Source organism: Bacillus rossius, chromosome 1 (genome assembly GCF_032445375.1).
Source record: "Bacillus rossius redtenbacheri isolate Brsri chromosome 1, Brsri_v3, whole genome shotgun sequence".
NCBI classification, from domain to species: domain Eukaryota; kingdom Metazoa; phylum Arthropoda; class Insecta; order Phasmatodea; family Bacillidae; genus Bacillus; species Bacillus rossius.
Window position 1 is genome coordinate 348,785,112 of NC_086330.1, and position 27,234 is coordinate 348,812,345.

General features: G+C 36.1%; 1 long non-coding RNA gene across 1 annotated transcript in view; it reads right to left on the reverse strand.

The window, feature by feature from the left end:
• Positions 1-4,583: 4,583 nt before the first annotated feature.
• Positions 4,584-27,234, reverse strand: part of LOC134528205 (uncharacterized) — a 58,333-nt gene continuing 35,682 nt past the window's right edge. The window contains exons 2-3 of the long non-coding RNA XR_010074364.1: positions 16,120-16,269; positions 4,584-6,843 (exon numbers count right to left, since the gene is read on the reverse strand). This is a non-coding gene — a long non-coding RNA (uncharacterized LOC134528205). The remainder of the gene's footprint in view (positions 6,844-16,119; positions 16,270-27,234) is intronic.

Consider the following 27,234-nt stretch of genomic DNA (forward strand, 5'->3'; position numbering starts at 1 on the left):
TTAATTGTATTGCAATGTAGCAAACACAATTCTCGTAAAAGCACTGAATTGGATACTGCGTACTAGTAAAGTTCTGCCTGTGCATTATCTCCCTCGCTATTACAGTGTTTATTTTGTGTAAATATCACACACATTTTTCTGCAAAGAACATCTACTGAAATATTGTGGAATTATTTTTTTTATTATCTGGAAAGCTAAGCTTATTAGTTTCAGAGGAAGCTGTGTCATAAAGTATGCGGTCACAAGTAGGTACTCCACTGTGCAGCTACTTGATACACTGTGTAGCAGTGCAATAGTGCCATGGTGAGACACTGAACTTGCAGTCCAGAGGATCCGTGTTCGTGTCCCGTCCAGCCGTTCTGATTTTGGTTTCACTTAGATTCCCGAAAGTTACTTCAGAGGAAAATGCTGGGAATAATCATTAATCTATGTAGGTGAAGTCTGGTAGCTGTACAAATGTGCCTGGTGTGTGAAATGATTTAGAGTGACCTCGCTGTATACAAGATGCTGAAGTTGGCCTCTGGTTGTTTGCAGGGTCTGGTGCTGAGCCGTGACAGGCAGTACCTCAGGAAGGGCGGTAACAAGGACATCGTGGAGGTGTGGCGTACCGTCACATACTGGCAGTTACCTTAACTGGAGCTTGTGGCTTGCTAATGAAATACTATGCCTTTGTAACTACTGGTAACAGAGTTGTTGACATTTTTAAAAATATGTGGTCACCAAGAGTATTAGCTTCATTATAACCTAAGATCTGTTTGGCATTTCCACCTTTCAGTTTGTATACAGCATGTTCGCAAATTGCTGGGCATAAATTAAACGGGTGGGAGGGAAAGCCAAAACAAGCAGTTTATTATGGAAACGGAACCCTGAGACGTTACAGGCGCAAACAATAGTGTGCTAATTTGAATTTTTTTGCCCATTATGCACCAATAAACTGGCTGAGAGGATATGCGGTCACAGTGCTGAAATGCTTTGTGTTGAGTTATGGGCACACACACGAACACAAACACAAGTACACAAGCAGCCAGGTGTACAACACAGAGAGTGGTTGGTTGTGGTATGTTTACATGTTTGGCTTTAAGTGGTTAGCGCAGTGTTGACCGTTAAAGTACGGTCTGTGATTACATATTTGACAAACAGCAATAGTACTTAAGACTTTACTTTCGCAGAAATGGCCGATATGTTAATGGTGTACGGCTAGGCGGGAAAAGAATGCAGTGTTATACAAGGATGCTTTCACAACAGACGTGTATCAAATAGGAGGACCTTCACATGGCTTAACCAACAACTGCCTGAATTTGGGAGTTTCATTTCACGAAGGATAATTAATTCAAACCAAACTGCAAATTGCTTACTTTTTAAAGTCTGCGCCCTGCTGTTGCCTGCTTCCCGCAGCGCGTTTGAATGCCAGTGTGCTGCGATCGCTCGTCCTCTGTGCCAGTTGCATAGTCCCCTGAAGACTTGCCAAGTTCAAATTTGTGCACTATTGTTCAATTCAGTAACTTGGCAGGTTTGTTTTTGTGGACATACAGATGTTCCTTAATAAAAAGTACTTCTTTTGGCATATTCTGCCATTTATTAAATTAATGCACCTCAATTTACAAATATCCTGTATCTAAAATTGATATAAAAAAATTAGTTACAGGAATTAAAAATAAAAAATTTCAAATTGTCTCTACAAATTAATTGTTCTTATGGCAGCATTTGAGTAATTTAATCCTTGAGGTGTGGGTGGGGGTGCATGTGTGTGTCTCTCTCTGTCTCTCTCACCCACACACATATTTTCAGACATCTGTAATTGTAAATTGCTTTCTTGCCTGGCTATTCTTTGGTTTTGCTGACAGTTGTAGGACGTTTATGTGCATATAAAAATTTTTTTAGCTATTAAGGTATTGGATACAAAGCAATTTTTTTATTGTAGGCCAATTTAATTCTTGGTGGCTATCCAATATCTTGTTAATTCTTGGAGAATAATAGGCTATTTGGTATTAGTCCAGACAAAATAGACATTTGAGTTTGCATTGATTCCCAAGAAGCTGGATTTTTGCACAGGTCTTGAATACGTCATCCATTACAAATGTCAAAAGTCCCCATCAATCTTGCTTGTGCATTGTTTTTTATTCAAGGTCAAAGGTCACCAATTTCTGTTTTTTGCATATACCTCTGAAACGATAAGAGCTACCGTAAAAATGGATCAGACAAAGTTTGTAGATCGCGGAATTCTTTACATAAAAAAATTGATTGTAAAGTCGGTTTACGGACGATTGTTTAACGTGACGTCATATCAAAACATTGAAATGATTGCATACTTTTATGAATAAAATTGAATCATTTTTATTTTAATAATAAAAGAATAAATACTTGAAATTATACTAGTAATCAGATTTTTAAAATGCAAGAATAATTAACATTTATTGCCGAAATTATTGTTGTAATAAGCAATGAAAACCACGTTAACTTTTCATTTCACTTTATAAACAGTCAACGAAACAGTTCACGTGTAGATGACTTGTAATTAATTTTAAAAACTGGCGTTTAGCTATAAAGTTTAAATATAATTATGAACAAGTTTTCATATAAATAAAGTAATCAAATATCTATCATCAATTATATGAATCACCATAATTTTTAGTCAATTGTAACATAACCTATTATTACTGCACTCGCCGACAGAGTCAAATCGATTGTTGTTCCAATCGAGTGGAATAGAGATACGGCGCGTGCGTACAGTGAGCGTAACAGGACACATCCGTAGTGGGACAATGTGCGTTACGGGACACTTTTTCGTGCGTGCAGCCGGCGTTCATTGATTTATTAGACATTGTCACGTCAAAAGGTATGAATATGTTCCCTACGAAGCACCGCTTTCGAGATATCGTGACTTCAAACCGTAGGAATGTCGTATTTTCAATTATATGCACACATTTCCGCACCACTTCCGAGGTAGTGTACTCGGCGCTTTTTTTTAACATGGTTTCCCCAGTATTAATACCCCACAATATATTTTGATCAAGGAAATTTTATGGGACAATATTTTATTAATAAAAATTTTAGCAACAAGAAAATTAAACTACTCTGAAGATGCTACGCTTTCTTTATTTCAGCCGCTTTATCTTCTTCATTGCCGAAAAACAAGCAGTATTTTTTTAAACAAAAAGAAGTCATTCCCTTGCGCTATAGTACGAGGACGACGTATCCCAGATGTACTGGCTGTTTTCACCTCGCGTTGTCTTTTAGCTGCAGCAATGCTGCTCTTCCGGGTGTACACTTTATGACACTGATTATGGATTGTTACAGATTGTTTGTCTTTCAAGTATTCATCATACCCATCACTCCTTTCATTACTCGAATCGATCAAATTTTCATTCCACGATCAACAACCACAATTTCACCTTCAGTCAAAGATTCACTGTAAATGAAGCAAACTGCTGACATTTTTATAAAATTTTGTAACGGCACAGTTTAAAATGATTGTATCATCTACAAATACGTCTATTCATTACGCAAAACCGTTCAAAACTGACTGAATTTGCTACAGTTTCTACCCGAACAATGGAGTGTCGCAGGCAGATTTTAAGGCCAACCGACCAATGGCATTAGGGACGGATAGTTGACTCACTCAAAATTGTATTTGAGTGCGAGAGTCATGAAAACTAATACTCCAATATTTTTTTCTTCAAATGGAAGACCTGATTCATACTGGCCGCATATGAGTGCATATTAGTATTTTCGAGGTTTGAAATTGCAATAACTCGAGAACTGTGATTCATATGGAAAAAAGTACTGATACGGTTTTTGTAGAGAATTTTACAATCTACAAAGTTTGTGTGGTCCATTTTTACGGGAGCTTTTATCGTTTTGGATATATACGTAAAAACAGAAATTGGTGACCTTTGACTTCGGATAAACAAACGAACAAGCGGGAGCGATGGGGACTTTGGACACATCATTCGTAATGTGCAAAAATCCAGCTTGGGAATCAATGCAAATTCAGCATCTTTTTTCGTCTAGTATGTCTGGACTGTATGTCCATTTTCAAATAACAAACTTCATATTTTGAACTCGTGTCAAGCCAGGAGTGCCAACTTATATTTTGTTCCATAATTTGTCCAAACAGGCTTTTAAATACTTGAACTCTTATGTGGCCTACTGTACATTTATAATTTGTAATACATGGGCCTTGAATTATTTATTTAATCTTGTTACTTTTTGCTATATTGTACACAATTTTGAAATAAATTTTGCTTTAAACCGGAAACCTATCTTATCTCATTACTAACCTGATAAACAAAATCACCTTGTATTGAACTAGGAATGAAATTTTTTTGTGTTGGACTTAGTACAGTTTTTTTTAATGTATATTATAGGAATTTATAAAAATTAAATCTGATTTTCTAGGTTAGTATATTAGCTGTCATTATTTGTCTATCAATAAAGTACATATTGTATCTAGATTAAGCTAACTTTGGGTAAAAGCAGCAAAAAAAATCATTCTAAGTCCAACAACAAAATAATTGTTTCCTAATATTAGTTATTAATTGTAGAAATTAAAAACATTCTAGGTGATTAAATAATTGGACAGGTTCTCTTTGAAACATTTTATTCCTCTAAAATACAAAGTTCTGTTGACGCCCATCAAAGTAACAACCATATTCTTTCCAAGAAAACAGCACTAACCAAATATTTATTTCCATAAATGTGTATGTTGATCAAAATAATTTGTTTCCCAGTCAGGTAAGTTTCATTGCTGATGACCAATTTAATGAAGATACTGTGCCCATTAAATCTGTATAAATACTATAAGTTTGTTTTAATTAATATTGATCATTTTAATATGAAACCACCAAAAATTAAATTTAAGAAATCAAATTGTTTACATAATAGGACTTAGGCATAGCATTCGTAAAGAGATGCTAACAAAATTTGTGAGTAAAATAGTGTTATTAATATAGAATATATGTTGTCAGTTCTAATATTTAAAAAAAACAATTAGTTTTCTATTATTAGGAACTTATTTAACCTGTTAACATAATTCCCAACACTGTCTTTTACTAAATGTGTGTGCCATGATTTCACACAAGTGCATAGTAGAACTATGCCTGCAAAGCCTCTAGCTTTACTCTCTATAACTGCTGCTAACATGTGCGATGGAGTAATACAAACATGGGCTGAACACTCAGGTGTTGGAGATATATACACAATGAAGGAAGCAAATAGCAATTTAAAGAGCAAAATACTGTTGGTGATTTGTCACATTATTTATTCATTGCACTGTATTAAATGCTACACAAGTGCCATTGCCATTCTGCACACACTGAAATAAAAATTAATGTACAGGAAAAAAATGCTACTTCAAATCTATAACCGTGCTACTTCGAATCATGCCATAATTCATTGGCATTGTTACTTTATAACTGCGCAAATCGAACTGTGTTATTTCGAGGGGTGGTTGTATTGTGCAATTTTGATTAAGTTCAGTAAAGTTTTGACTTGTTTGTGGCTATTATTAAAGTTTCACAATCATGTAGAAATACACATGTCCTGTAAGAAACACACAGAGTACATTACAACTCGAGGAAAAAATAAAATATTGCTGCATTTGATTAACTATTGAAGGTTTTGTTCAGAAATGCCTGATTCATGCCTAGTTTGTCATACCTTAGCAATCCTTGCAGAAGGAACGTAGAGCGTTAACAATTACGGTCACAACAAAACATTACTACATGCTTTAGCTTGTCACATGCATCATCATATCGGTTACATTCCCTGGCATCGCAACTTTCGTGTGTACGCCCTCCTAGCGAAGTAACACTGCGACCCGGTGGTTTTGGGTTAACACCATTATATCACGGCATAACTTGAGAGCAGTCATAAATTCGGAGTTCCGCTCTTTTTTCCTTTAATTTTCGTTTTCATGCACTCTGAACGGCAATGGCACTTGTGTAGCATTAAATACTACGCAACAAATCAACAAACCATTTACCCTTTCCGTAACAGCTATTCGCTTCCCATTGACTACATATGTACATACAATTTACTTTAGCCTTATTAACATTACAGTTCATACAGTGATTTATATTATGCAGAAATTCCTCAGCCAATGTTTATATTATGCCATCCTACCAGTCAGCACCAGCTCCTGTCAGAAAAGCCAGAATATTTCAGAACTAGTTTCTCTCTACCTACCAGGATGATCTAGTGGCAAGTCATGTGTTAGCAGTTCATGGCACACGTGCACACACAGTAAACAAGAGTCTTGAATCATGTACACATGTCAAATTATATTTTGTGTTAATAAAAAAAACATTAAGTTTATGCTTCTTTAACCGTATTAGAATTGAAATGCATATGATTTAACATCTTCATTGTTTTATAACTCAGAAATGTTGACAGCATCTGCTTAGTGAGGAAACATTATGTCCAAGGCCTGTTCAGAAAAGAATGCGGCCTATTATTTTTTGTTATGTATTTAGACATAATACGGTGAACTGATTTTAATGAGTGCACCTACGTGATTATAAAACAAAATTATTTTGATTAACATACTGCCTTGGAACTAAAATATTTGATTAGTGCTAAGTTTTCCTGGAACAAATCAGGATGTACTTTGACAGGCAGGTATACTCATAACTAAATTCACAAACACATGGGTAGAATCTTCAGTTACATCCATTGCACAAACTAGCTACTCATCCTACCAATGAAATAATAGCTTGTAGCTTGCTTGAGACTAGAGTATGTTATATATGACACCACTATATTTTCAGGAATTATGGGCTTGGTTTGAAAGTCTATACGGTCAGTCGACTGTTCCACAAGCTGCCATCAGCTACACAGGTGATTCTGTAACAATAGAAAACCATAAATTAATTATTAGCTATACATTAAGTACAGTGAAACCTAGTTAATACCAACCCAGTTTAATACATGACCTCATTTATACAAAGTGTTTCACAGAGTCTAGAAATTACATGGAAAATTTTGTAGTAGAAATTTTATATAGCCCCCTCAGGTGAACAACAGGCCCTGATTTCAGGCAGCTAGCTAGTGCTCTGGGCAGATAATCTTTAAAACCCCCCCCTCCCCAAATCATAAAAATTTACAAATTTATGCTTATTTATCATTACTTTTAAAACAGCACCTTATACAGCTAAATACTAAGGATTTTCAAAGAGGTTTGTCTTTTTATCATTTTATTTATTATTAAAATTACCATAATAAACCATGAGTTATAGTATACTGTATATTTTTAAAACAAGTTACAAATGTATTTATAAAGTATTTGGTTTAAGGCCAAATATTTTTAAGTACCGTGCAATGGTTAGTATAAACCAACATTTCCTATTAATGTGTATTTTTTGAAAATTAAATCATTACCGTACATTAAAAAACTTATTTTTCTTCATCCTTAAATTTTTTTGTTCTATTTTTATTTTCACCTCAAATTCTCCCGCTTCTCAAAAACTGGTGCCCTGGGCCGATGCCCGGTTGGCCCGTTTGTAAATCGGAGCCTGGCGATCAAGTTACTTTGTCTCGCACTGTGCCGGCTGCCTCTGAGGCAGTTGCAGGCCAGCTGTTGCAGCAACCAAGAAAGGTACATAACCAGCAGGTACAAGAGCCAGTCGGCTCATGAGTCGAGCGAGGCCTTTGGTTAGTGAAACCACCAAGCGAGCTGGAGTGACGAGTGGTGGTGGTGAGTTACAGGTTGTGACGCGGGAAAATGAGTGATTTCTGGACCCTCATTTCTTCCACTTGTAACAACACTTTATTGAAGCCATTTCAAACATTTATTAGTACCCATCCAGCGCAATGGTGAAAACATTTTCTTGGTTACCTAAAGTTTTTTGACCCCTGTTCAGTGAATGTATATATTTTTTCTTTCACAACTGCATATATTATGCATGATAAATGTGAGTATATTTAAGTCATTTTGCAAAGTTAAATAAAAGGATACATATTTTTCAGGAAGACGTTTTTGTGGTTTGAATGTTCTTGTTTAAAACATGATGAAAATTAATGGGTATTGAAAGTCAAATATATATTGCAGTATGTCACAGACGAAATATACTTTTTTTTTATATCTTTATGGATATGAATTTATTTTTAATTTAAAGGTATGCCAACAGAAAAGGGCTGGCATAATGTATTTAATAATAGTCCATTCCAAATCAAAAGTAGGTATAACAGAATGGAATTGGTGAGTCTGAGAAACGCACACTAAATTCACATTTTTTTTATCAAAATGTGTTTCTTATTTATCCACATGTTTTCATGGACACTTTTAAAAAATGGTTTTCTTTAATTTCAACTATGGTTTTTTTTATAGCTTAAGGACACTAACAAATAATTTACACTTTTTTTTTTACATAATTATATATATATATATATATATATATATATATATATATATATATATATATATATATATATATATATATATATATATATATATACACTAGCTGACCCAGCAAACGTTGTTTTGCCATATAAATTATTTCTAGGGAATTCCTAGCTGCAGTACCCAGCGCTGCCCGGGCTGAACACAGGGTGAAGGGGACCTTTTTAGAAATCAGATGTAGTTAGTAACTTTTATTGTCTTCTTAATTTGAATGTCAATTGTGCAAAATAATTTATATCACTTTCAGATCCCGACAGACGTTCTGCCAGTGTATAGTTATTTACCTGTATATATCGAAAAATTGGTGGTCTGTATGCAATCTAGACTTTATAAAGCACTATAGAAAAAAGCTGAAAAATAAGAGATTACTAATATTGAAATGATTCCATTATCAAGCTAATGCTCAGCATGCATTACAATGCCTCATTCAGTTTTGTTTTGTAATATGTTTAAAGTAGTTACACATAAACAAATCATCCATTCATATCTCTAAATATATATTTATCTCTATTTACATCTATATATGTATCTCTCTATCTCTATTTATCTCTTTATATCTACATATGTACATATATAATTACCTCCCACTATCTCTATCTCTTCTAAATATAAATCTCTATATAGCGCTATGCATCTATATATCTATTTATCTAACCCATTTCATTCTCTATACCTCGCTCTATCTCAACTTATCTCTCTGTCTCTCTCATTCTCACTCTGTATATATATCACTCTATCTCTGACTCTCTTTATATTTAAATAAATTGTGTCATGCATGTGCACTTATACAACAAAAACAGACGAAGTGCCGTTATATAATATGAAATAAACACATTTTTTTGAAACGATTTGTGCTCCAACTATTGCAAAATAGTTATACCGTCTGAGAAACCTTCACGGGCATGCGCATAACAACTCACCAAAATTGCATCGCAATTGGATGAATGGTATAGGAACATATACGGCACAAACAAACGAAAATTAAAGACATGACAAACGCATCAAACGATGGTGCGTTTAAAATTCAAGGCAACTAACGCTATCTATTGACGAAGTTAAGAACAAAACTGTTATGAGCGCCTTTATTTTGCTAGCTGCTGCGAGCTCCACTAAGCGGGCTGGTCTCACCAAGGAGAAAAATGTTAATTTGCCAGACCTTACTATGTGTATGATCGTGTGGCAGACATAAAGAAATGACACTCACTCACTATTTGTATGTCTATGACCTATGATTTTTTTTGTTATAAAATGAAATTATCACTTTTTCACTCCCTTAGGGATGGCATTTCATATTAATATGTGGTCTATGAGTTAATCCAGGTAATGAGCTCGCTGTAGGCGGGGAAGGTTGATCAAGTGTTAATTGATCAGCTATCGACCGGGGTTGAAAAATATAAAAATATATTAAAAATTAAGGGTTGATGATAGAAGGGTGAAAATTTAGGGTTGTATGTATTTTCTAATGCCACATTATATATAAAAAAAAAACTTTTGTCCAAAAATTAAAAAAAAAATTTAGGGGTGGACTACCCCTAACATTTAGGGGGATGAAAAATAGATGTTGGCCGATTCTCATAGATACCGGATAAGCACAAAAAATTTCATCAAAATCGGTCAAGCCGTTTCGGAGGAGTATGGCAACGAAAACTGTGACACGAGAATTTTATATATTAGATGTTTTTTGCTGTGGCATGTTTTAAGTTCTTGTGAAACACTTCCCCACAACACCATCATCCACACATTAAGTGCTGAGAAGATAGATGTGCTAAAAAACATGGCTCTAGGCATAAGATGTGTGTTCACATACCATTAAATGAAACCAGATAACCATAGAGTTGAAATAGCTACCACAAGTCTTAAAGTGCTTACTTACCATTCATATATATTCAGTGTCATCATAGAAGGCTTTGTTACAATGCATATTTTATGCCTACCTTCAGTAACAAAGATTACCACAGTCAACATACAGTGAAACCTTTTTCTCTATTCTTTAACAAAAGGAGTGTAAAATGCAAGAAATAAACCAAATTGTCTAATTAATGATTCATTCAAATACATTTACAATTTCAAGACATGTGAATTATAACACTGTATTGTGAATAACATTTTTTGCCAATCCTTTTTTTAATTTTTTTTAATTTTTATTATTTCTGAGAAAATTTGTTCTTATGCCTGCATAAGTGTAAGGTGCATAGTTAGAAGTTTTGCTATTTTCAATCATATTACAAAATGTGGCCGGTAATAGTTGAGAATCGTATGAATTGTGACATTGTCAGCAAATGCATTTAAAATAAAGGAAAAATTACTTCATGTATAGGATACAAGTGATGACAAACACACACTATGCTTATGTCACACATGAGAAATTTTTTGAAGTGTTAGGAGTATTTAAGACAGTGCACTTCTTACAATAGAAACTGCAATTAGTTTTAAAAACACCATTCACTTTTTTTTATAATTTAAAAAACTAATCTTTTGACTTACAAATACTCACTATTTAAAAAATTGACATTTTTGTCACTATGCTTCCTACAACTAAAACCATTTTTCCACCAATATATTGAAAAAATTTAGCAAAACATATGCACACAGTTTGAATAATTCTTGCAATGGAGAAGGTTGATTTTAACAATTTCATGGACATATAGTCCATTGCTGATTTGACACTGGATATGATTGATGTTTATGTATTCAACTTTGTTTTGTCCATTCTTGGGGATTTTCTTCACATCCGGTGTAAATGAAAGTAAATGTACATCTATGAAATAGTTTTAAAATTTCATTGGATGTCTAACAAAAATCATTAAAAAATAATAATAACTTTACCTGACGTCTCCATGCCTCTCAATAATTTTTCATTGATATTATATAAAATACCAACCAATATAAATTTTTGTGATCCCTCCAAACACTGACTTACTATTATTCTATGCTGTGACAAAATGTAGACCCAGTAACAAAAAGCATGGAAAGTGTGTAATAAGTGAAGTTTCATAAACTGTACTCCAAGGCACAATTAATGAAATTTAGCCATGAACAGGGACTGGGAAAATGTGCATGTTCAATTACTAGGATCACCTACACTATCCTCTGCTTACTCAGGCAGATGCTAACTGTTCATTGGCCGCTGACTTGTGAGGAGTTGTCTGGGTAGCAGTGATTCAATGCTTCTTTGGTTGATGGTCTCCCATTGGCACAGAGTCCTTGAGAAAAACTGCAGGACAAATTAAAATGAACAAGCATTTGAATTTTAGCATTTTGTGAAATCAATCCACAATTTTTTCCGCTCTTTAGCCATAAATTAAGACTCGTTCTGAAATACTTGGCAGAAAAGCCCTACAACAAAAACAAGACTGATCCCAAATACAACATTCATGGCACAGTTAATGGGTTAATGAAAGGAGACCATTTCAATCAATTACTCTGTCTTTTTCCTGACTTTTCCTTAAATTTTAAATACCCTTCCTATTCAAAGTTTTCCTTGATGGTAGAAATCCTGTTTGACAATCATTTGTTGAAAACGTTATTAAAAATCTAAGTTTTACTTAAGACTCTGGGCAACTCATGTCACTTTATGTAGGTGCTTAATCCACTTTATGAGCTTTGCTATCCCCCGCTCCCCCTATCTTTACACAACCTTCTAAATCTTGGGATTGTGACAAGAAAAATGTGTTTTCCTCTTCCAAGAAAAAAATGGGAAAGTCCTTTTAATTTTGATTTCTTGTCAGGGCTCCTCTCTGCAATCATGAGTGTGAATCAATTACATAAGGTTTGTGTGATCATGTGTACTCAGTGGCGTGGCAAGCGGGTGGCAGGGATGGCCCCCGCCAGGGGCGCTGGCGCAGGGAAGGCGGGGAGGGGGCGCCGCCACGACGGTTTAGCGGTTACTGAACCCCCCCCCCCCCCCTTCTTTTAATCCAGAAGGGGCCGCCATTTTCAAGTTTGGCCAGGGGCGCCAGTCACCTTAGCTACGCCACTGTGTGTACTGTACTTCTGTTCCATTAACATAGTTGCTTAGCTGTAAGGTTACAGAGATATTACTTTGGAAGGATTTTTGTGATATTTAGTGGACTACAATAATGTACACAGAAGCAGCATGAATGTTTACAAGTAGTCTACATTTAATGCCGGTTTTCACACGTTTTCATAAGCATGTCTTTCGTACAAACTTGATATGTTTAAAATTTATTTAATAACATTATGTATCCATGACTTGTTTACTTAAGAACAGTGTGTTAAAAAAAATAAAAAGTTTTGTGTTTTCTTTTCTCCAGCCAAATCATTACTTAAATATCTGTATACAAACGGTTGAGTTCTTAAAGTCCACTATTCCCAGATATTGTAGCATGACAAACAATATACATTTTAAATTGTAATTATAAAGATAATTTACCTATGAATAATTATATAATGGTTATTTTGTACCGTCCTTCCTAAATCCTGGCTACGGCCCTGAGCGGTACGAAAGTATTGGGGCTAATCACTTACAGTACGTCGCGAAGTCACGTGTCTCGGGTCGTCTGTGTGCTTCCAGAGGCTCCTAGCGCTCCTAGCGCTCCTAGCGGCGCCTGCGCCGAACACGTGACGCCGCCGCCGATTCATCATATTGCCAACCGGGGCAGTAAGCGTGGGCGAGGCCAGAAACCGAAGTTTCTATAACTCGCTAAGTGCATAGTAAATCAGGTGCACCCCACACTGGTGAAGAATCATTTGAATCGACGGCGGGGGTGCGTGTCTTGTGGGATAAGTTTGACACGGGCCTGTGTGTGCGCTGGTAGGTTGTGTAATGCTATAAAAGTGGGTGGGGCGTGTACTGTAAAGCTGTGCGAGCCGCTCCTCCGAACCCCTAGGAACACAGAACATGCATGGGTAGTTAGCCCATATGTGCATGTAATAGGTAGTCCTGGCCGACACTCGCACAGGCATGTCATCGTGTGGTCGTGTTGGTGAACGAAAGAGAAATTACATGGGTTAGTACACTACTGGCCGCCTTAGGGACCGAACTATTGCGTTCCAAAAATAGTTCAGTCAAAAACAGGCTAAGCCAGATGCTGCGGTGGCTAGCCCCCAGGCTGTTGTCGTGTAAACCTGAAATATAGAATGTAAAGTTAGTAAAGAAACTATTTTTTACCTAGGAAGGTGGAGTGGTCGTGCTGTTCAGGCATAAGCCCTCGTCACTTACACGTGAAGCCGTCACGGTCTGTACCTTATATAGTCTTTGGTCCGTACTCCCGCTACCGCCGCTACCGGGAATCCTACCATGCACAGAGTCTTTTCAACTCATCAACCTGCCAGTTAACACAACATATCTGCCTTCGTGTTAACTTTTCTGGTGTGTAACATCTTAGCTCCCGGTTATACTCGGCATTTGGTGGTAGTAATTTCGTGAATGCTGTAGAAGTCAAGGAACGGAAACGGTGCTGCCATCTGTGACGGATGGTGCGAACCAAAAGTTTACAGAGCCAAAGGAAAACGTTCTAGCATTATCTGTTTAATGAATTTTAAAAAGATGGGCAGTATTTTAATAATAATTCCTTGTCGAAAATCAGGTCCAAAGCCGGGATTTAGACAATTTTTTTTTCAAGTCTTTTTCAGTTTTATCGGAGCCTTTACATGATATATTTCGCTTTGCAAAAACGAATGATTCAATAGTCGACGTAGCTGCTCCGGCAGCGAATTCTAGCAGCATGAATTACGCACGATTCGTGACAAGAAATGTAGTATTAGTTGAAAACACAATTTACGTATTTTTATCAATTCTCGACATCATTTTAAGGAATTCTACGTTAAATTTCGTGTCCGAGTTGCGTATCATAAGTGTATTTGCAACATGAGAACACAATTTCCTTGTTACCGAGGTTGGATTTTACAAATATCTGGCGAGTACTGAAACACTCGCTTACATTTTTTTTTAATTTCATAAAACGCACGGGACGTAAGCCATTTAAAATGCGATTATTATTAGAAAATTGCATAAGTATCATTGTTACGTCACTTGACATAGTGACAGGCACGGTCGGTGCTAGATGTGAAGTACGCGGCCGCGAACTATTCAGAATCAGAAGGCGCAGAATTAGATTCAGTAAAGGCAAGAATATACAGAAAATCTTAATTATATTACACACAGTTAAAAATTAAAATAAAACGCGTAAAACGTAAGTCAAAAGTATTGGGCATAACAATTTTTCACTTATAACCTTAGGTGTGTACCTATATACTGTTCCAAATCATTATTTTATATTTACGTTCCAACGGTGAAACTTTCCCTTTTATATATATATATATATATATATATATATATATATATATATATATATATATATATATATATATTTCTTGGAATGATTCATGCAATGAGGTGGACATACGTCATTGCAATGGCGTAGGTCCGAAAAACTGCATTAAATTGATAATGAAAATGAAGACAATATAAAATATGACTTTTTTTAGGTTTAAAGTCAATATAATTGGTTACTATTTTTATAGTTAAACGTCTTTCAGAGAAAAAAATTATTTCAACTGACGTTTTAAAATCCTGAGATATTTATGATTTTAGACAGTTATATAAAATTAAATATTTTTTTAATAAATTAGAACTATGTATACCACGCAATAGCTACCAGCATTGCCTTTAAACCCAAAAATTTTCAGTCGTTTACTTTATTTGGTTCTTATTATCCATACCGCTCAAAAATGTTAAAAATTCAACTTTGCCAGATAATTACGCAAAAAGTATGCAATACATAAATTCTCTATACGAGTTATTTTTTTATTAATTTTATTTTTACTACGTAGTTACCTACGTCAAAGTGGCTACAATCAGCATTTCGTGAACCAATGAATAATTTCTACAGTATCCTGAATGTAAGAGAAACCACCTCGCTAGCACGCCAGTACATCTTTATTCATGAACGAATGTTCCCAACGTTTTATTTTGGCCTTTGTACGTTGCAAGTTGAAGGTGAAGAAACAGGCAGAAAGCTCAAATGTTTGTAGGACTATTTCCGCTTAAGCCCGCTATCAGGCTTAACAACTTAATAAAATTTAAAATTAAGATATCCTTCAGATATAATAAGTTATAGTAGGACGGTGAAACATATAAAGTAAAATTATTATCGTGACACTTTTTACACTTTTTACATAACTACAGTATAGTTTTACATCACATGAAAATAACCCATAGCTCCCAGGGAAGTAACTAGGACAAGAACTCATTTTGGCGTACACAACCCCCCCCCCCCCCCCCCCCCCTTTTCATTTTGTTCAAAGCAACCAAAAATTCCAACACCTCATATGGCCACCACATTTTCATTGAACTATTCTAAATATTTTTGATTAAACTTAAGATGGAAAATAAATAGTTTTATGTGCAATCATTTAATTTTTAATACATCGAAAGTTGGAGAGTTAGCGAAAAATACCAGTTTTTAAATATTTGACTGTATACATGGATGCATCTCAATACAAATACAAATAATTCAGTTCATCTGCCCTTAACTTTTTTTTTTATGTTCTAGCACTACGATATTGAAGTAAATATATATAATAAAATTTACTCTGCCAGTTAACCCCCCCCCCCCCGACCCCATTTTTTTAACACTTGCCCCCAAAAAAATTGCTGCGCCCGGGGCACAAGCCCTGTCTGCCCCCCTCTATTTACGTCCCTGCTAGCGTCTTAATTGTCTACTTCTTCTTTTTGTAAGTTCGTGCATGGATCTAACCTTAATATCGTATTCCGGGCGTCCGTTGCGAAGGTTACGTTGCAGCCGTTTCTGCTGCCGATGACGTCACCCGTCTCTTCCCGTGCGAGACGATGCAGCGTAGCGCTCAGCTCCTTCACTGCAGCCCCGGGCGTCGCCCTTTCTCGGTGACTTGGAACAAGAACATTTGGTTGTGGACAGTCCAGTGACACGAGCCTGGTCTTGGCAACCCCCGAGACTCTTCCTTGCACGCTGTTACACTCGTCCAATTCAATTCAAATCATGTTTTTACAATTACCATAGTAGAAATGTAAATATAAGTATATTTTTTTTTCAAATTAGATTAGGCAAAAGAGCACCGAGTGCTGGAGTTGTCATGTTGTAAACACCAAAAAATAACTGTAAAGAGAAAATATGTGAATAGTAAAACCCTATTGAATTGAAATTGAACTGTCCACCGTCGTCGGCGACTGTCCACGGTGAGCGCACAAGAACACCTCGCAAACGACTCCTTCGCCGTACTGCGTCTACCGTGTCCGTCGGCGAACACACGCCAACTGTCAGTCCCTAGTCCTACACATGGCAACGATGTATCGATATATCGGAAGTATCGATATTTACAGTTCAAAATATCGATAATTTACTATCGATATATGTAAAAAAATTTTATATTGATTATTTGTTCCAACAGTATTTTATTAAAAATTATTTATTAATAAATTTGGCAGAAAAAAATAATAAAATGGTGGACTTAAGGCTTCGGAAAGAATATATTATTACGTAAAAGTAAGGGGGGGGGGGGGGGAAGGAAATATTGGCGTTCACAGAAGGGAATTTCATTGGTTGGTAAGTTGAAGCATTGTAATGCAGTGACAGGTGGACTGTTAGCAAACGGCAGCGGTCGGTGACGTGAAAGTAAATACGTGGACTATGTCTAGTTAACTGATTACATGTTCGTATTCAGTGAGATTTTGTATTCCGTGTTGTGACGGTATGGCTCCTAAAAGTGACGTGTGGAGGCACTATACAGAACTCAGTAAAACTGATGCAACGTGTAATTCCTTTATAATAGCTTAGACGCATCAACTTAACATAACATATACTTAAAATAATTTTGTAATAAATAAAGCATGGGTAAAAGTTTGTATGATGTAAAAGACGAATATATCGAAAATATAAATATTTTCAGGCCGATATTTTATTAGTATCGATATAACTCAAGCGATATATCGAACGACCGATATATCGATGTGTTGTAAAGTTTTACCAACGCACTTTCAAACATTTCGCGGTTGTCATTACTTCGATCAAAAAGTCGATGACGTTTACATTCACACGATCTTTGCTTAAAAACGTAATGCATCATCAGTGTTAAACTGTCTGGACTCAGTATTCGCAACCGACTGTGATCTTACTATGTTAGCTGGAACTGGGCATATGAAATAATATTACATTTTTTACATTATTTTAATGTATTATTTTTTACCTACAACAATCAATAAAATATGAGGCATATGGTGAAGAAACGAAAAATAATTCTCTTAAAAACAGTTCATTAGATAAAGGTCAAGTTCATATAAGAGAACCGCTATGCGTTCATCCAAGATGGCGGTTTTGATATCACACATTCGATATGGCGATTGGACATTGACCCACGCAATAAAAATACTGAATTCGGATCCGTACAAACTAAATTAGATACTAATAACATATTGGTGATAGTTGTTTTAAAAAAATTGCTTTTTTATTCAAACATTTTTTTTAAATCTTTCTTACAAGAATCAAAGCTTCCAAGTAAACACGGTGACATGAAAATCTAAGTACAATTCACGCAGTTTTATTTGCCAACGAGTAACCTCTCAAACGGCTGGCGATAAACGTAGCTCTTAAAAGCGAGCGGCTAGTTAAATAGACAGAATTATTGCATTTAGATAGTTTGGTAGAAGTGGTTCGTAATCATCTCTCTAGTGTACGCTACCCATTAAGAGTATGAGCCTATAATGACATTACAGCTAATCTTGAGTATTTTTGAATAGACTTCTGTCATTCATGTAAAAACACTGAGCAAAATTCAAATAGTCTAGCCTGCAGAGACGTACCTAGAAGGGGGGCAGACCCGGGCGCGCATTTTGAATAGGGGGGGGGGGGGGGGCTTAATTGGCAGAGTAATTTTACTATAGATATTTACTTGAATACCGTAGTGTTAGAACTGAATTATTCGTATTGAAATATACTTACATGTTTATTGTCAAATATCTAAAAACTGGTATTTTTCGCGTACCGTACTATGTAAATTGCGATGTATTAAAAATGAAATGACTGCAAATGAATGTACCATCTAAGCTGAATAAAAAAAAAAATTGGAATAGTGGAATTAATATGCGGTGGCTATGTGAAGGTGTTGTGAAAGATTTTGGTTTGGTTGGTTTAAAAATTGGGTGGGGAGGGGGAACAAGTTGATTTCTTTCCCCGGGTGGAAACTAGTCTAGCTACGTCCCTGGCCTGCTGAAACTATCTTCAACTTATATTACTACAAGCTATTCTTTTTTATGCCTTCTTGAATGAAAGAAATCATCACCGAAAATTCTAAATTGTTTAGATTGGTTGGAAGTAACTTAACTCCGTGTATGACTAAAATAGTGAGCTCGTTTGAAGCAGATCACTGGTGTATGAGCGAGCTATTATGAGCGTACTCCTTTGGTCGACTATAGAAAAACTTTCGTTTGAATGTGCCATAACGTTGCATTTATGACGAGTCCTAATTTATTTATTTTTTAGTCCGACTAAGTTAACGTACTTTTCAATCTCCATAATGAGCATAATTCTGCGGTCTTAATGGCGTGAACGCGAATATTCTTCGAACCAATCAAGTTCAACACATCTGTGACGTGTCAGCGCGACAAAATTGGCTGACGCTGCAGACTTCCCGATTAGAAATTTGTTTCTAAGTATTTTCACCGCTTCGCGGGCACAATTATACTTATAAAAAGCCGTCAGAAATTTTTTTTCTAAATATGTTTATATTGGTGCGTTTGCTATTATTATTGTTTACTAAATATAATTTATTTTTAAAATCTCTGAAATGTGTTCACGCATGGCGCTTTTTCCGACTGAATGTTAAATTTGGATTAAACATGTTTATCTCAAACTTGTCGAGTAAAAATAATACCGCAAGCTTTGATGACTGTTGTACCTATATTTTATTTTTACGTATGCAACTGCGTGAAACATTTGTTCGTCGCGCGGATAATATACCTAATCGCGTGTTCACGACAACGCGATATTTCCTTGTCGCATCGCGTCCTATTCGTCGCGCCGTCGGCGTCGCTCTGTTGTGACGACAGCTTAGTGCTGGGATCACAATAAAGCGATGGACGCGACGTGAATAAATCATTTTCTAACCAATCAAGTTCCGCGCATCTGGGCTGTCAGAGCGGGAAAATTCGTGGAATTTCCGATCAGAAAGGTTTTTCCATTTCCATCTAGTCGCGGGCGCTATGTTACTGGAATGATAGTGAGAATTTATATTTCCAACGATGGTTACAATGGTGCTGCATTGGTAATAATTCTTGTATTTTTGAGGTTTTGTTTGCTAAAATCGTTCACAAACAACTAGGTTTCCGAACAAACATCAAGTGTTTCGCAAACAGGTCCGTTGAAACAAAATTGTGTAAAAAAAATGGCTGTTTGTTCCTGCTTGCCACACAGTTCAAATCAGCGTGTTCACGATAGTGTGATTTTTTTTTCTGTGACATCGCTTTTGTCGCACTATTATGACCCCAGCCCTATAGTGTGTTATCGAGGGGAAGCGATACAGCCAAATATGAATCATAACTGCTCGAGTATGGCAATAAAGCTGGCCAGCTTACAATTACGCTGGGGGGAACTCGTCTACGATGTTGTTACGGAACAGTATGTACTTGATGAAGCCAGTTAGCGAACACCTTGTCCTGTCCCCAGTTGGCCATTTCTCTTAACTCGCTCGCCGGCTCAACACTTTTAATTATTTAGGAAACTACAGCGCGCCTTTGCTCTAATAGCTCCCCCGGTATTACTTTAATCTGGGACTAATTAGGGACAAGCACCATCTAGGGAGGGAGTTTTAATCTAGACCTAATTCACCTCATTTTCGCTCCGCGCTCCGGGAAAAGCCATTTCCCCGCCGCTACTACCGTCGTGGAAAACATACAGCCCTGAGATCTGGCAGAACACATACATGTTTTTGCTAGAATATATTTTTTTCTGTTAACTTTTATAAATTACTAACGCCATGGTACAATCCTACGTATCATTTCATGGACTTAAATAACATTCTGCTTCTTCAAGAAAGCTTATCCATGTAAAACTGCTGAGTAAAGTTTCTCAAGAAGAATTTCTATCACTCTCCATCGACGAGACGTAACGCTTAATCAATAAATAATAAGAAATAAGTAATAAATATTTTTTATACAAACTGAGTCACGCCTATAACAATTAAGATACTATTCATTCTTTACTTATCATAAGCGCAAGTCAAAACGCACGCCATCGATTTGAAGAATCTAACTCCGTCTAGTATATTTACTTCGGAAATACCTTAGCGTATTTTGTGAGATAACTTTTCGACTAGCATATACTTGCATAAATAGTTACAAGCTAAATCGTTTGGAGAAATACTATAGCGGTGGTTCCTTGCCATATACTTACATAAATATTTGCTTTCAGGGCTCTTTAATTTTCTGGTCATTGGCGTTATTTGAGTATTTTCCTTTTAACTGCATTGCGATAGCGCTTTTGCAAATTATAGCTGCGCTAAAATTTTCTGAACACAATTTTTTTATTACGAAAATTGATCTAATAGCAGCAAATGCAATCTTCACTTTCGTGACCTTTCACAGCTCTAAAATAACATTTAGTAAATATCATGTGAGAAAATTTGTGACCCAACAACAAATGAAAGACAACTAAGGAAATACATAGAAGTACATGAAAATCCCTTAATTAATGATAATGACACGAAAATGAAATAACCAACTAGGCACCTAAGACCGAGTATTTACTTAGTAATTACTTTAAAATTAAGAATTCTTTGACTTGTTTAAACATGCAAAGTTCGATATATAGATAAGTATATGCTAAGTAGTTATCTCTTCATCGCCGTTTTTCCGTTAGTCATAACGTAGGGTCTAACATCGTCAATTTGATGGTATTCCACATTAATTAATTAATCATTAATTTCAAATGAGTAAATGAAATAAATACAATATTTAATTTAACTGGCTTTAAAATAAACGATACCACGCGTGCGTATAGAAGAATTTTTTATTTCGTCATCTAAATTGCATCTATAATGGAGTTCCTTCAGGGGAAAACTACACTTCAAACAAAAGTTTAATATTTGGATAAAAGTAATACTGAATCTGTTAAACTTATAACTTTCCACGTTGCTCCGTTTACGAACTCGTTCCTGTTTCAGGCGAGCAGAGTTTCAGTGAGGTTCCGTTGTTGGAAAAATAAGCATACAAACTATATTATTGGGATAACTGTTTTTTTTTGACGTGACGTCTAATAAATCGATGAACGCCGACTGCACGCACGAAAAAGGGTGACTCATTGTCCCGTTACGCTCATTGTATGCTTGCGCCGCATCTATCTCTCTTCCACTCGATTGGAACCACCATCGATTTGACTTTTTCGAGGCACATTAAACTTTACATTCGTTTCCTACTTTTCCTATCATCGTCCTATCCTTAACAGAATAACACAGATTGGAAGAAGTTAAATAGCAAACATGTGTAAAAGTTATATTAAAAATAATCTCTTCGTTAAAGTAATAAACATATTTGAATTAATGAGTGCAAATATAAATAAATTTATAAAGTAAACTGTAGATTCCATTTCACTCCTCCTTTGTATCCATACAAAATAGTGATAATTCAATAGAAATGAATCAATTTTATTCATAAAAGTATGCAATCATTTCATCAATATTTTGTTATGACGTTGTCACGTTAAACTATCGTCCATAAACCGACTTTACAGACAACCATTTTTTTTTTTTTTTTCGTGTTTCACTTTATTTATTCTCAAAGAAAAGTTTGTATTTTGCGTTCATTATCAATAACAAAAACACCTGGCTTGCGATTTTGATACATGAAGAAAAAAAACTAAGGGTTGCGAGGAGAAAGAAATCGGTAAATGGAATGAAAACTGACTTGTCTTCCAAATTTAGCAGTGGTTAGGCACTGACTATACCTATCAATAGGAGTCTTGATGCTCATTACTAACTGCGGCCCACCTGAGGCTATCATGGCAGAATGATTCTGCAGTGGTTTTCCATTGCCTTCCATAGTACAGAAGCGTAGTGCCAACATGATGAAAACGATATTTTTTCCTCGCGTAAAAAATCCTTAACGCAATCGGAAATTGGACCCGGGACCGTTGGTTCACCAGCCAAAGGTTCTACTAATTAAAGAGACAACATGTCGGACAACCAACGGGAGAAAGATAGTATAAACTGAGTGTTGCTCAACGGCAGCCGCCCAAGGGGCTAGTGTTTGCGGCGCGGGTAGTAGCGAGCTCGCTGTACAGTCGAAGGAAACTCCGGGCTGCCTGGAACCATTACCACTTCCACACTTTCATTTAACTGAAATAATAAAACTAGCCACACGCGAGACATGTAATTTATGACTGCGTTCAAAATCTTGTTTAGTTTAATTAAACTAAGACGTGTTCAGACATTTCCTCGGCGAAGCAAAGCGGGAGCGGCTGTATCAAGGGGTATCACGCGGGCTACGCGGATATGACGTGACATGGTTGAGGGTGTTGCTCTCCATTTTGAACTGTTGAATTTCTTGCAATTACTTTTATTTAAATTTTACTCGATTAGTACACGCATCAACACATTATTTCATTACATAGACTAGGCCCACAGCTGTAATTAGCCTTCAAAAATTTACGACAAAAATCAAAAGGATTAAGTACGAATAGTATCGGCTAATAAAGATACAAAAAAGAACATAAAAATAAAAGACTACTATTATTTTAACAAGTATCAACAAAAAAAATATTAACATAGGTAATATAAAGTTATAAAATTCAGTAAAAAAACTAATCTCACTATAATTAGTTTGAGCAACAGAATGAAGACCTCTTAATAAAGAATAATTAGATTTAGAAGATCCAGCAATCTTAATTATATGAACATTTAAACTAGTAAAACACCAAATAATACGTTATGTTTACCCTATGTAAATATGTAAATATTTAAAAAAAATTAAAAAGCCCAATTAAAAAGATGAAACAAACATTTACTTTAATGAGCTTAAGTTATGTGTAAGTTTCAAAAATTGATAAATCTAAGACAAAATCCATACATATACGGTATGTCTAAAGATTTCTTGTGTCAAGATATCAAGTCATATATGTTACGAATTGGATAACAGGTTTGGAAAGGATAACCCAATTAATAAAATAGCTTTATTATTAACTACCATTTACACTATTAATTAAATTACAACACTTAAAATGTCTGTTCACAAATTAATACTCTTTCGTTCGTCTAAAATTTACTTTCCCCACTGGATCTCGACTCGACAAGTACCGCACACCTGTGTCCTAACACACTGCATCGCACTACTCACTCGTCTCCGCACACGAACACCTTCGCTCGTCGTCCACCTTCGTTCGCCCTCTTCACTCCGCTGCCTCGGAGGCCAGCGTCGCCGTTTTAATACACCTCAGCCCCCATTCTGGAATGTTCTTGCACTCCTCCGAAGTGTCACGTCATCAGGGTCGACTCGACACCCGAACAATGGCTTCATAGTTACGCCACTTCACGCACAGGGGGCTCTGGGAACCGGAGCCGCAGTGAGTTCTCCGGGGGACGAGGGTAGCGAGGCGCCGCTGCTAATATGATTAGTCGTGTGACGGTGATTGGACCGCGGCCCACTCGTAGGCCAGCTGGTCTGCCTCGTTGCTTCACTTCTACTTTTTTTCGTAACAATAATATATAGTACAACATCTTGAAATATATGTATATACGATCGGTTTTCCTTTTTTAGTCCATGGTGGGATTGACATTTCTGATAAAGTTTACATTTCCGGCGTTATTCTTTGGTTCGATGAATGGTGGCTTCCTCAAGTAAATGCACAAAGTAACCACCGTCATTAAACGCCAGTTGAAATACCTATTTGTTTGAAAAATACGGTTAAGTACAAAATTGGCATGGAGTCAGGAATTGTCTCAAGTAACTTTACACCTCACCATCGCCATATTGTCACGCCCAAGTAAGTAGGGTAAGGTTGCCTTTATTTCGTGATAAGTTATTTCTAATGAATTTACTGAACTTCTTGGGAGACTATATAGGTGTAACAATTTTTTTATATAAAGTTTATTTCACAGCCAGTTAACACATGCTGTATCTAATATATAATTTATATAACCTCATCTCAACATAATAATCCTTGATAGGTGCCTTTATTTCGTGATAGTGGTATCCTAATTCCGTGATACATTGAAAAAATAAGTATATAAAACACATCCAAGAAATGCAATTCTGTCATAATTGTGTCCAAAGTACTATTTACACACACAAATTAATATGTAGTACAAAATACATGCTCCAAATAAAGTGTTACAAGTCCAACACAGTGATCGTATTTCTACAACACTAGTCACTGCATTTGTGCCTGATGTTACAAACATAAGTCCGGTTTCATCACAATTCCACATTCTATGAGGCGAATCCAAAAGCTCGTGTTCAAGCAGAACTTTCTCTAGAGAATTGTAATATTCCTGTATTAACACAGGGTTGACACATGATGCACGATAACTAGATAAGTTTTCAGGTCGCCTGAGAGTGAAGTTGAACCTTTCATGAAACCCCCTATACCGCTTTTTTCCCCGCAGATTCTTTAACTGCATTAAACCTTTCAGCTGACCCGTGTTTTTTGGCTATTTCATACGCGAGTTTCCTGACTTGAAAATCAGTCAATCCGAAACCAATGTCCTGCATACGTTCAACATACTTACTTAGCAAGTTTACATTCTACATCAAATAATTCAAGCACGAATGGTCTACCAACTTTCACAACATCGAGATTAAAATCACTCCTCCCATCAATATGTTCATTGGCCCTCACGTTTTCTTTTAATGTCGACCACGGAACTTTAAAGTGTTTGGACGCCTTGTAGACTGTCCACTCTTCCTGAAGAACTTTTCTGACAGCTCGTTCCAGGGATTGTTTTAGCACTTCGACCTCCTACTTCCAGACGAACAACAGGTTTTACCTTTTTCTTTGCCCATTGTTGAACGAGAAGGACTACCTACTGAATTAAACATACATTATCGGGCTGCAAAATAAGAAACTTACTGTAAAGCAACTAAAACAAAATTATTATAATAAAACTAAAAACAGCTAAACTGAAGGTTATATTTTGGACACAACTGATATCAAGTGTCTTTAATCGTTGAACAGTCTGTAGTTTGAGAATGATAAATGAAATATTCAGTTCTAAATTTTAAAAAATATATACTTACATGTTTCAGGAAAAAACAGGCACTGATTAAACATATTTCAACAATGAAATAATTATGTTACTCCCATGCTTTAGTTTGTGCTTCAAATTATATTTGCCCAAAAACGGAAAAAAAAAAAAAAAAAAAAAAAAAAGAGAGAAACGGGAAAGTAAATACATATTTTTAAAACGAGCCCTTTACAATAATCTACACATACAGTTTACACTTAAACATTGAAAATTAAATCCTTAAAAGCATAAGGCAGTTATATGTATATTTACGTTTTCATTACAAAATTCACTCTACTGTTGTATAAATGAGTATAATTATTGCTTCATAGTACCCACTCTTCAAACAAATGTGCACCATATGAGAAAAAAAAAAAAAAACCGCGCGAACGAAAGAGAACATCGCGAGCTATATTATGAGTTCTCGCCCAACTTCTACTGCTACTCGCTTGATCGTGAAAAACAAAACAAAAAAAAAACAATATCACGGAAGTAGGCAACCTTACCCTACGAATTAAGTCTCCTTCGATAAAAACACGGTCGCTCCCATAAAACACAGTCGTTTAAAACTGTTTCACCCAATGCAAACATCGCACTTCAGCCAATGTTTTGGGCGTCTAACCACGAGCTGGAAAATAGTTGACTGCCTCACCCGGTCGTCACGTGATCGCGCAGACGTGGCCAGCCCCCGTATAGCCACGCACCTGCCGCGCAGTCAGCCACTTGCGGCACACCCTGTGTGGGGTGTGGGGAGGGGGGAGAGGTCAATATTTGATATTTGAGGTTGGCAGGGCAGTGGTCACGTGACACCGAGCCTCCTTCCCGGAGCTCTCGTTCCAGCCCGCGGCCATCTGGCGGCGCGGCGCGCGTGCTAATGAGCTTCTGATGTTGGCATGTTGCCGGCCCGTGCAGGCAGGGATGTAATTAGATAATATCCGTGATCCGCACCATCGGCTGCTACCGCAACACACAGCCAACATCAACAGCTAACCATTGTTTAAAAAAAAAACGCTAATACTGTTTGAATTAATTCTTTATTCCGTTAGAAAGTAAATGAATTTGACTATGGTTAAAATTACAATTTTTTTTATTTTAATCCATGGTGATTATAACATTTTTTTCTATAATGTACGAAATTTACTGTACTGTAACTTAATTCGGGCCTTTAGAGAATTGTGTAGTGTAGTTTTAAGAAGTCAGACGCCGGTTTTTTCATAAACACTAATTTTTTGACGTGTTTTTATATCCCGTGTGTTGGACTCCGTGTGGGATCCGCACATTTAATTAATAAATAATTATGCTTAATAGGAAATTACGAAGTAAATAATTTATTAAATTCAATACCTACTGCCTCATATAAAATGTCATTTTTATAAGCCACAATACACATAGTTAAGTTTTTAGATCTTGTAACTGAAAAAAAAAATGAGCGTCAAAGTTCTCGTTTCTTGTATTTCTACTAAAACTTAAAAATAAAAAATTTTAAAAACTTTCTTCAATATTCAATTGTTTCTCTGTTTGTGACAAACATTGGAAGAAAACGTGAACACAGAAGAATTTTTCTCTAGTCACAGTTTCCTATTTACAATTCGTACAAGTGCTTTCGTATGTTTTCCATTATAAAATCG